General features: G+C 39.3%; 1 pseudogene; it reads left to right on the top strand.

The window, feature by feature from the left end:
• The first annotated feature begins 1,503 nt into the window (after positions 1-1,503).
• On the top strand, positions 1,504-1,621 carry LOC122437391 (annotated as a pseudogene).
• Positions 1,622-10,490: the final 8,869 nt, after the last annotated feature.

The following is a 10,490-nucleotide window of genomic DNA, read 5'->3' as shown; positions in this document are numbered from 1 at the left end:
TAACACTAGCAGGTCTGTGTTAGAAATTTTCTCACAGACCAAGCAGCTAAAGAGAACTTTGTAGCAGCATGGTCCATTGCATATGCCAGTGGTTCTCAATTCTGTCTATAATCCTGGGATAACAGCGGAATTTTAAAAGACACTTAGGCATGAGCTCTACCCCAAACCAATTAAATCAGAATTTGTTGGTGTGAAATCTGGCATCATTATTTGTAAAGTTCTCCAGGTAATTCTCATATGCAGCTAGAGTGGAGAACCATAGATATGGGCCAAAGACCCAGAAATCTGTTGTCCATAGAGTGATCTAGAATAGCTTATTTTTATATTACTAAAATATTGTTTCAGAGTAATAAGAGGAACTTCCATTCTTAAAGTTATTTTTTTCCTCATTATATAAAACCCCATCAACTATTAACAAATACATTATTACATATTTTATCTTTTCTGAGAGTAATCAGGGGATTTGTATTCACTCATCTCAGAGGATTTCTCAAGATACATAGAGCTGACTGGGCTCAATTAAATAAAGTTAGTGATAAGGGCATTCCAGTACTTAGTATACTATTAGGTTCTTTCACTTAAGATCATGCGTGGTTTTGTTATTTGTTCTGTTTCAAATCCAATTATACATTAAAAACAAAAACACCTCTCACACAGGGAAGACGTCTTTTGAGGACAGAAAAGAAGAAAGAATTTTCAGATCACCTCATTCTCCCATTCTTCTGAATTCTTTCCAAAAAATTATGTATGATTTACATAAAGAAAAACTCACACCTTTTATTGTAGAGTGCTGTGATGTGCTGTGCTTAATTTATAATCTTAATAATTATAATCTTAATAATCTTAATAAGACTGTGCTCAGTCTTATCCGACTCTTTGCAACCCCATGGACTGTAGCCCATCAGTCTTCTCTGTCCATGGGTTTCTCCAGGGAAGAATACTGGAGTGGATTGCCATGCCCTCCTCCAGCAGATCTTCCCAAACCAGGGATCGAACCCAGGCATCCCACATTGCAGACAGATTCTTTAACATCTGAGCCACCAGGGAAACCCTTAGTATAGAATATTAAGAGACAGTGCATGGGTTGTCACATTTGTGCCTTTCCTTCAGAGGGAATGTCTGCCCTTTCTTCTGGGCTATCTTTTCAGGATGTTTGTATAGAAAGCAGCCACGGAAGACTGAGTGTTTCCTAGTGGAATAGTAAGAAGAAGGCATTATATGAATCCCAGGTAAAGTTTCTTGACAGTATATGGATAGATTCATATGTCAATTCTTTTGTTACCTCAACCCACCCACTGCCAAAATGAGGCCCTACCCCTTATTGAATTCCTTGAGAATTAGAGACAGTATATGTCTCCCCTGGGTACTCTACTTGGTCCTTAGTGTTGGCTAAGCCACACATCAGCCTAGTTTAAGAGGAGTCCTGATCCATAGGCAGAGTTGCAAGTGGTCCAGGAAGCTGTGGTCTCTCTGTACATTTGGGGCTCCCCTCCTCTAGTGGCCAAGTAACACCATACCACCATGAACGTGCCTGATCTCATCTGATTTCAGAAGCTAATCAGGGTTGGCCTGGGTAGTACTTGGATGGGAGACCACTTGGGAATGACTGGAGTGCTGCAGGCTTAGGGCTTCCCTGGTGGCTCAGAAGGTAAAGGATCCTCCTACAGTGCAGGAGACCTGGGTTTGATCCTTGGGTCAGGAAGATCCCTGGAGAAGGAAGTGGCAGCCCATTTCAGTATTCTTTCCTGGAGAATTCCATGGACAGAGGAGCCTGTCAGGCTAAAGTCAGACATGACTGAGTGACTAGCACTTTCACGTTTTCACTTTCCTCTAAAGGCCACTTTGAGTTGCAAGTCTCTGTAGCTAATGACTTTGCCAATTAGAGCCTCCATCAAAGGAAGGCAACCTCCACTCAGGGGATCTCTTTTAAGATTTGGACTTACTGCCTCTGTGACACAGCTACCACCCTTTTTGAGAAGAAATTGTTAGCTGGCTACTGGGCTTTTATCAAAGCTGAACTCTTGATGCATGGATGCCCTGCAATGACACCTCTGCGTGATGTTTCCACTTGAGTGTATATCAACTCAGATTCAGTAACTAACAAGGTGAGAAGGCTTCAACTGGGCTTGCATGGTAAATGGTGTATTAAGAACACAGTTGGTGTCAGAGGCATCTTCGTGTTAGAAGAAAAAGTGACAGCTATTCCTCTGTGAGAAACTTTATCCTCCGTTCTACCATGTGAAGAAAACCACTGGCTCCAAAGAGCTCTCAAATCACAGAGGCACCTAAAAGCCTGGGAACAGTTCACTGATTGTTCGGCTGTGCCAAAACCTGATGTTGTCCATTGGGCTGCTGTCGCCACTCAACTTTAGCATCAACTATGCAGAATTGATGATGGATGTGGTTACTCCTCTCAGTGGACAGATTTCAATGCCATTCTCTGAGCTCTGGTCACTATTTCCTTGCATGCACTTTACTCACTTGTTGCTAATGATCTAGAAAACAAGAAAGTGGTAAACTCCTTTTTGGAACTGTGAACAACAGAAATAAACCAGAGCTACATGTCAACTGTTTGGGTCACTCATGTCCATGGAAAGATCTCATTCTCTGATGAGACTGAGTAGAATCAAATTGCTATTCAAGTCTACAGACCCTGAATTTCCACTGTTGTTGTCTGAATCCATCCTTCTACCAGCCATGGCAACATATTCATTATTACAGACTGGAGAAAAGATAAAAGATTGCATGTTTCTTACTAAGAAGTTACCAGTACATGTCAGATATTGTGATGTCTGACAGAATTGACCTGTTTTCTCATGGTGAGGGAAGCCACATTACCAGGGGCATAGACTCCACTTATTTCTGGAAAATTGACTAAGTTGGACCTTTCACCCCTTTTATGGACTATCAGTGATGCTTCACTGCTCTCACCACTTTTTCAAACCACTGTGTTGCTCTTCAAGTTCAATTAATCACACTACTGTGATCCTTAATCCTAATCTGTGTCATCCGTGCAACCTTCTGAATCAGCTACAGTCTGATGATCTACTCAACAAAGCCGATGGGCCTGCATTCTCTGTATCATCCATTATTATCTGGTAAGTATTAGAAATATTTTTGACTCTACTTTCTTTACATCTTCCTTATCAAGGTGGTTTAGTCACTGAATGTGGCTGACTCTTAAAAGGAATAATCCCCCTAGATCACTTTCTGGGTAATGATCTGGATGAATAAGATGGGAACTACATAGACCTAGTTTGAAAACTTGATATTTTGCCCTGACCACTCCTGGTCTTCTTTCTTTTCCATGATAACAGTGTTCCACAGTCTGCTTTGTATACTTTCTGAGTGGCAGCCTGGCCAAAAGATGGTATAGGTGATTCAGACTTAATTTGGGTTCAGCTACCTAGATTCTCATGTTGGGTTGACATGACCCTATATCACGAGAATAATGAGCATATCGTTGATGACACATCTCTCTAAGTCCCACATAACAGCCCACACAAACCAAAAGTGGAGAATATAATGAATCTTTGTCAGTTTTATAAAAATACCCTGTCTTGCTTGCACTCGGTCCTTCTGGGGGGTGGGGGGAATTTGGGTGAAAATAGAAAGTGATTACAAAATAGATAAAAGTTATGATTTCTTGAAGAGAAAACACTGACTTTGAAGTTGATGAGAAAAAATATAACTTTGACACCTGTGGAGAGAAAACCCCAGACCCCAGGAGCTATGAGGGAGGGAGCAATATTATTTTTGTCTTTCAGAATCACCCCTGAAGGTCAACTCATGAAGGAAACTTCCCGATGAGGTTATCCCAAGCTGTTGCAAGAAGTTTAAATGTACAGTCAGACTTTCTAAGCCATGGGTTGCACATCTTTGGTTGTGGAGGACCAATTGTAAAGGACTTAAGTTCATGGATTTTGGTATCAAAGGATGTTTTGGAATCAATCCTCCATGGATACTGAGGGACAACTTTAATGGACTGCTGGGTTTACCAGCCCTGCCATTGGGCTCTGACACAATTTAACCTTCATCTTCCTTCAAGTTGAGTAGCCTTCATCTTCCTTCCTTATTGAGTATTGGAAACTATAGGAGTTGGCCGGCCCAGGTCTTACATTTCCAACAAGGAATAGTTATCAAGACTCCTATATTTCATACCTTCATTACTGTTGCCATCACTCAGTCATTCTGCAAGGTGTATAAATGCCAATTGATGGTAATACAGACAAACATAAGAGGATGAACTTATTACCCTCAGATTGTCCCCAATATAATAAAGACAGGCTTCAAATTTAAGTTGAACTTGGAATCAAAAGGTGTACCATCCAGTCAGGAGACTAACTTAGAGGCAATGTCAACTTTTGCTTTCCTTCCAAGGAAGGTCCCATTTGAAGTGTCCAACAATTTTAAATAACACTTTACTATAGCAGCACCATGTTCAGCCTTGGGACTCTACTTCTTATATGGAAGCCAGCCATTAACTTACTTTCCTTCCAAAAGCATGATGATTTGTAATTCAAGGGTGGTCAAAAGAGAGCTTGAAATATTTAAGGACACAAAATAAGTAGATTTCACACAGAGCAGATAACTGAAAAAAAGTGAGAGTGTTAATCATTCAGTCATGTCTGACTCTTTGTGATCTCATAAACTATAGCCCGCCAGGCTCTTCTGTCCGTGGGATTCTCCAGGCAGGAATGCTGGCATGGGTTGTCATTCCCTTCTCTAAGGGATCATCTTCCTGACACAGGGATCGAACCTAGGTCTCCCACATTGCTGGCAGATTCATTACCATCTGAGCCACCAAGGAAGCCCATTGACTGCAAAGATCTCTCCAAAATGAGACTACAATTTGTTACTTAAGAGAACTTTCTGGAGGGATGTATAACTCATAATTTATGATCATTAGGTATTTAACTCTATGATGTTGTCCTCAATTAGAAAAAATATGAAGGAATTTGTCCTTGACTTTAGCTGAAGGAAATAATTTAAAAAATCACCCTGATCTGGAAAAGCCTTTAGTTCAGTCTCAGTGTATTGTCCAGGTTTTGTTTGGATGCAGAATTGCTCTAGATTTTGTCCTTATGGACCAATATGGAGTTAGTACAATAATTAATATACCCTGCTGTACTTGAATTAATGCCTCAGGTCAACTGGGGAAATTAATACAGAAACTTGTGGATAAAGCCACCTGGCTTTCTAAGACCAGCTGGTTGGTTTCCAGAGCCTGGGATCATACTGAAGTTTAATATCACTAGTTGGCCTCAAGCTGCTGCTCATAGTGCTACAGATAATAACCTAATTAATGCTCAGTGACACAGTTGAATAGAGTTGGTCCTAGCTTCTATCAGGCAGATTAACCAGAGTGGCCAGTAGAATGGCATTTCTTCTTGACTTTATAGTGGACAGATTGAATCAGTCTAGTCAGGAGATGAGCTGGATTTTATTGTTGGTTTTGTTGTTGTTTTTATGATTCTCTTCAGCAAACTACAGGTTACAAATCCTTTTTGTGTTCCTTATAATTGAATTGATTGCCAAAACATTTATTCAGTGTTTGTGTTCCATGATCACATTGGGCTTTCTCTTATAGCCTGCCTCTCAGAGAGATCTATATTCTGCATTGCTTCTAGCAGTAGAAGGCTACATTTATTTGTTTCTTCATGCTTGCTAGCCTAGTGGGGATTTTCAGGGAGATTTTCTCTATTGTTCAGTTCAGACTCTGTCCTAGTCAAGTATCATTATGTCTCTGGAATGAGGCTTTCTCAGTGATACTGTTCTTTTTCCCCATGGCAGCCAAACTTCACCTTGTATCTTCAATAAATCTTTAGGGGAAGAGAGTTTTCTATGGCTTCTCTTCCACTAATGGGGAAATTTTTGATGGTCTGGACTCAGGACTGTTTCCTGCCGTTTCACCAGTGTAGAGGGTCGTTTCCTTTTCCTATCCCCTGGTCTCAATGCTTTTACTCCTGTATAGATCCAAAGAGGGTTTGTTGTCCTTCCCCCAGTGTTGTAAAACTTTTGTACCATAAGCGGAAAATGACAGAATGACCCAGTCGTGGCTTCATGTCTTTCCTACATAGATACTATTTCCCTGTCCAAGGCCTTTACCACCTAAGGAAGCCATCTCTGCTCCCTGCCTATCCCCAATCCTTCCTGTGATTAAATGGTTAGGTCAGTGGAGAAGGGTCTGTTGGCAGAACTCCTGTATTGTTGGCCAGCTCTCCTGTATCAGCCATCTAAGAAGACTTAAATATCTTATTTAATGAATTTATTTTCTTCCCACACTATTTACCTACTCCAAGTAAGCTAATCTTCATGCCATGTCTCCTTGGAGGAGTTTGTTTTTTTCTTAGATTTCAGGCTACTTGGTTGTTCTGCAGCTTTAGCTCTTTGATAAGTTCGTAAAAAATTATGATTTTATAGATTGTTCACCTTTTTTCCTTACTGTGAAGGTAGCAACAGTATTATCTTTAGATTTCTATGTGCTAAGTAGATGCATTGGGGTAGGAGGAGAAGGGGACGACAGAAGATGAGACGGCTGGATGGCATCACCGACTCAATGGGCGTGAGTTTGAGTAAACTCCAGGAGTTGGTGATGGACAGGGAGGCCTGGCGTGCTGCGATTCATGGGGTCGCAAGGAGTCGGACACGACTGAGCGACTGAACTGAACTGAACTGAACTGAAGTAGATGCAAGAATGTAAATGAACTTTTGGTGCAGTTTTAATTCTTCTGATCTTATGCATCTATGGGCCTTTATTTGAAGGGTGATTTTAGTCTTCTTGTCACCTGATTCAATGCTGTCACAGAGAGAATTATTATCAATTAAGGCCCTATATTATATTATATTATATTACTTCCTAACTTTTGAATGAATTTTAACGTTTCATCAAAGGGAAAGAGAGACATTTAAAAAATCTTGGTTTATAGTCTCTAAAAATAAAACAAGTTCTACACTTACAAAAATTGATAAATAAAGAATTTATTATTTGTGATTCAGGTGGGGTCTTCTTATGGCCTGATTGATAAAACACTGTATTAAGTCATTGTTTCATCATTTATTATACTATGATCTTATAATCTCGAGCAAGTCATTTTTCTGAGCCTATATTCATTTATTTGCAAAGGGAGTTAAATATAATCTGCTTTCTTTACACAGAGCATCTAAGAGGAATCAGTGATGTAAGCATGCAGGTGTACTAATCTCATGATAAGTGTATGTTATGATTTTTTAACCAGATATATATTAATAATAGTTCTCCTACAATGTGCTCTTAAGCAAAACTCTTAGGATTTCTCCACCTCACTTTCCTTATGGTAAACATTTATATAATATTTTCTATCATAACAAATTTCACAAAAAATAGTGAGAATCAAAGACATGGTATCTATAGAATGGCTTTGTCTGCTATAACACTGTACAAATGGCAGGCATTCTCTAATATTCAAATGTAGGATTCTTCTTACTCTTAAAAACTATCCACCAATTATGTTGGAAATACAAAACTTCCAGAATTTATTTAAAGCGATGTTAGATTTTTAAAATGATAATATTTTAGAAATATGTCTTTCTTAGAAACTAGGAAGATTAATGGAATTACATTTATTTTACATGCCATTTAAGTCTCATAACATGCAACATAGTTTTCTAGATAAAGATGATTCACACGAAAATTTACAATTAATGTTTAGATATACACTTGGCCTATGTCTTTGAAGTGAAGATTTGAAAACCTGAATACCATCAATATATTTGACAAATTTAATAAAAACATGTGCAAATTAACCTATCAGCAGAGCAGTAATTGCTTGGTTTGAATAAATATAATAAGAACATACCAAATTATTGTTGGATGGATGAACTAGGAATAGTATATACTCAGTTAATATTGCCAGGTTTACCAAATATAAATACAGAACACTCTGTTACATATAAATTTCAAATAGATAATATTGTTTTTAGTATAAGTATGCCCGCAAATATTGCATGGACATACTTGCCATGGGCTTCCCTGGTGGCCGAGTGGTAAAGAATCTGCCTGCCAAAGCAGGAGATGTGAGTTTGATCCTGGAAAAATGTCAGTTTTCATTCCAACCTAAAGGAAGGATAATGTCAAAGAATGTTCGAACTACCATATAATTGTGTTCATTTCACACACTAGTAAGACTGTTCAAAATCCTCCAAGCGAGACTTCAGCAGTACGTGAACTCAGAAATTCCAGATGCACAAGCTGGATTTAGAAAAGGCAGAGGAAACAGATGAAATTGCCAACCTCTGTTGGATCATAGAGAAAACAAGAGAATCCCAGAAAAATATCTACTTCTGCTTCATTGACTATACTAAAAACCTTTGACTGTGAAAATCACAACAAATTGTGGAAATTTTTTAAAGAGATGGAAATACAAGACCATCTTACCTGTCTCCTGAGAAACCTACATACAGGTCAAGAAGTAACAGAATCAGACATGGAAAAATGGACTGGTTCAAAATTGGAAAAGGAGAATGTGAAGGCTGTATATTGTCACTTGGATTATTTAACTTTCTGAAAAATATACAAAATACCAGGGTGGATGAATCACAAGCTGAAATCAAGATTGCCGGGAGAAATATCAACAATCCCAGATATGCATATGACGCCACTCTAATGGCAGAAAGTGAAGAGGAACTAAAGAGCCTCTTGATGAGGGTGAAAGAGGAGAGTGAAAAAGCTGGCTTGATACTCCATATTAAAAAGAAAAAAACAAACGAAAAAACTAAGATCATGGCATCTGGTTCCATTACTTCATGGCAAATAGAAGGGGAAAAAGTGTGAGGAATGACAGATTTTATTTTCCTGGGCTCCAAAATCACTGTGGATGGTGACTGCAGACATGAAATTAGAAGATGCTTGCTCCTTGGAAAGAAAGCTATGACAAACCTAGACATCATGCTAAAAAACAGAAACATCACTTTGCAATAAATGTGCATATAGTCAAAGTTACTGTTTTTCCAGTAGTCATGAATAAATGTGAGAATTGGGCCATAAAGAAGGCTGAGCACCAAAGAATTGATGCTTTCAAACTATGGAGCTGGAGAAGGAACTTGAGGAGTCTCTTGAGGAGATCAAACAAGTCAATTCTAAAGGAAATCAAGCTTGAATAATCATAAAGAAGAGCAAGGAGAGATAAAAAAAGCCTTCCTCAGTGATCAATGGAAAGAAATAGTGGAAAATAATAGAATGGGAAAGACTAGAGATCTCTTCAAAAAAATTAGAGATACCAAGGGAATATTTCATGCAAACATGGCCTCAATAAAGGGCAGAAATGGGATGGACCTAACAGAAACAGAAGATATTAAGATGAGGTGGCAAGAATACACAGAAGAACTGTACAAAAGAAATCTTCATGACGCAGATAATTACAATGGTGTGATCACTCACACTCACCTAGCGCCAGACATCTGGAATGTGATTTCTGCTTTATTGACTATACCAAAGCCTTTGACTGTGTGGATCATAATAACCTGTGGAAAATGCTGAAAGACATGGGAATACCAGACCACCTGACCTGCCTCTTGAGAAACCTGTATGCAGGTCAGGAAGCAACAGTTAGAACTGGACATGGAACAACAGACTGGTTCCAAATAGGAAAAGGAGTATGTCAAGGCTGTATATTGTCACCCTGCTTATTTAATTTATATGCAGAGTACATCATGAGAAATGCTGGGCTGGAGGAAGCACAAGCTGGAATCAAGATAACTAGGAGAAATATCAATAACCTCAGATATGCAGATGACACCAGCCTTATGGCAGAGAGTGAAGAGGAACTAAAGAGCCTCTTGATGAAAGTGAAAGAGGAGAGTGAAAATTTTGGCTTAAAGGTCAACATTCAGAAAACTAAGATCATGGCATCTGGTCCCATCACTTTATGGCAAATAGATGGGGAAACAGTGGAAAGAGTGGCTGACTTTATTTTTCTGGGCTGTAAAATCACTGCAGATGGTGATTGCAGCCATGAAATTAAAAGACGCTTACTCCTTGGAAGGAAAGTTATGACGAACTTAGCATATTAAAAAGCAGAGACATTACTTTGTCCACAAAGGTCAGTCTAATCAAGGCTATGGTTTTTCCAGTAGTCATATATGGATCTGAGAGTTGGACTATAAAGAAGGCTGAGCACCGAATAATTGATGCTTTTGAACTCTGGTGTTGAAGAGACTCTTGAGAGTCCCTTGGACTGCAAGGAAATCCAACCATTCCATCCTAAAGGATATCAGTCCTGGGTGTTCATTGGAAGGACTGATGTTGAAGCTGACACTCCAATATTTTGGCCACCTGATGCAAAGGGCTGACTCATTTGAAAAGACCCTGATGCTGGGAAAGATTGAGGGCAGGAGGAGAAGGGGACGACAGAGGATGAGACTGTTGGATGGCATCACCGATTCAATGGACGTGGGTTTGGGTGGACCCTGGGATTTGGTGTTTGACAGGGAGGCCTGGCGTGCTGTGGTTC

This window comes from Cervus canadensis, chromosome 2 (assembly GCF_019320065.1).
Source record: "Cervus canadensis isolate Bull #8, Minnesota chromosome 2, ASM1932006v1, whole genome shotgun sequence".
NCBI lineage: Eukaryota > Metazoa > Chordata > Mammalia > Artiodactyla > Cervidae > Cervus > Cervus canadensis.
This window is presented reverse-complemented; position numbering and strand designations above follow the sequence as displayed.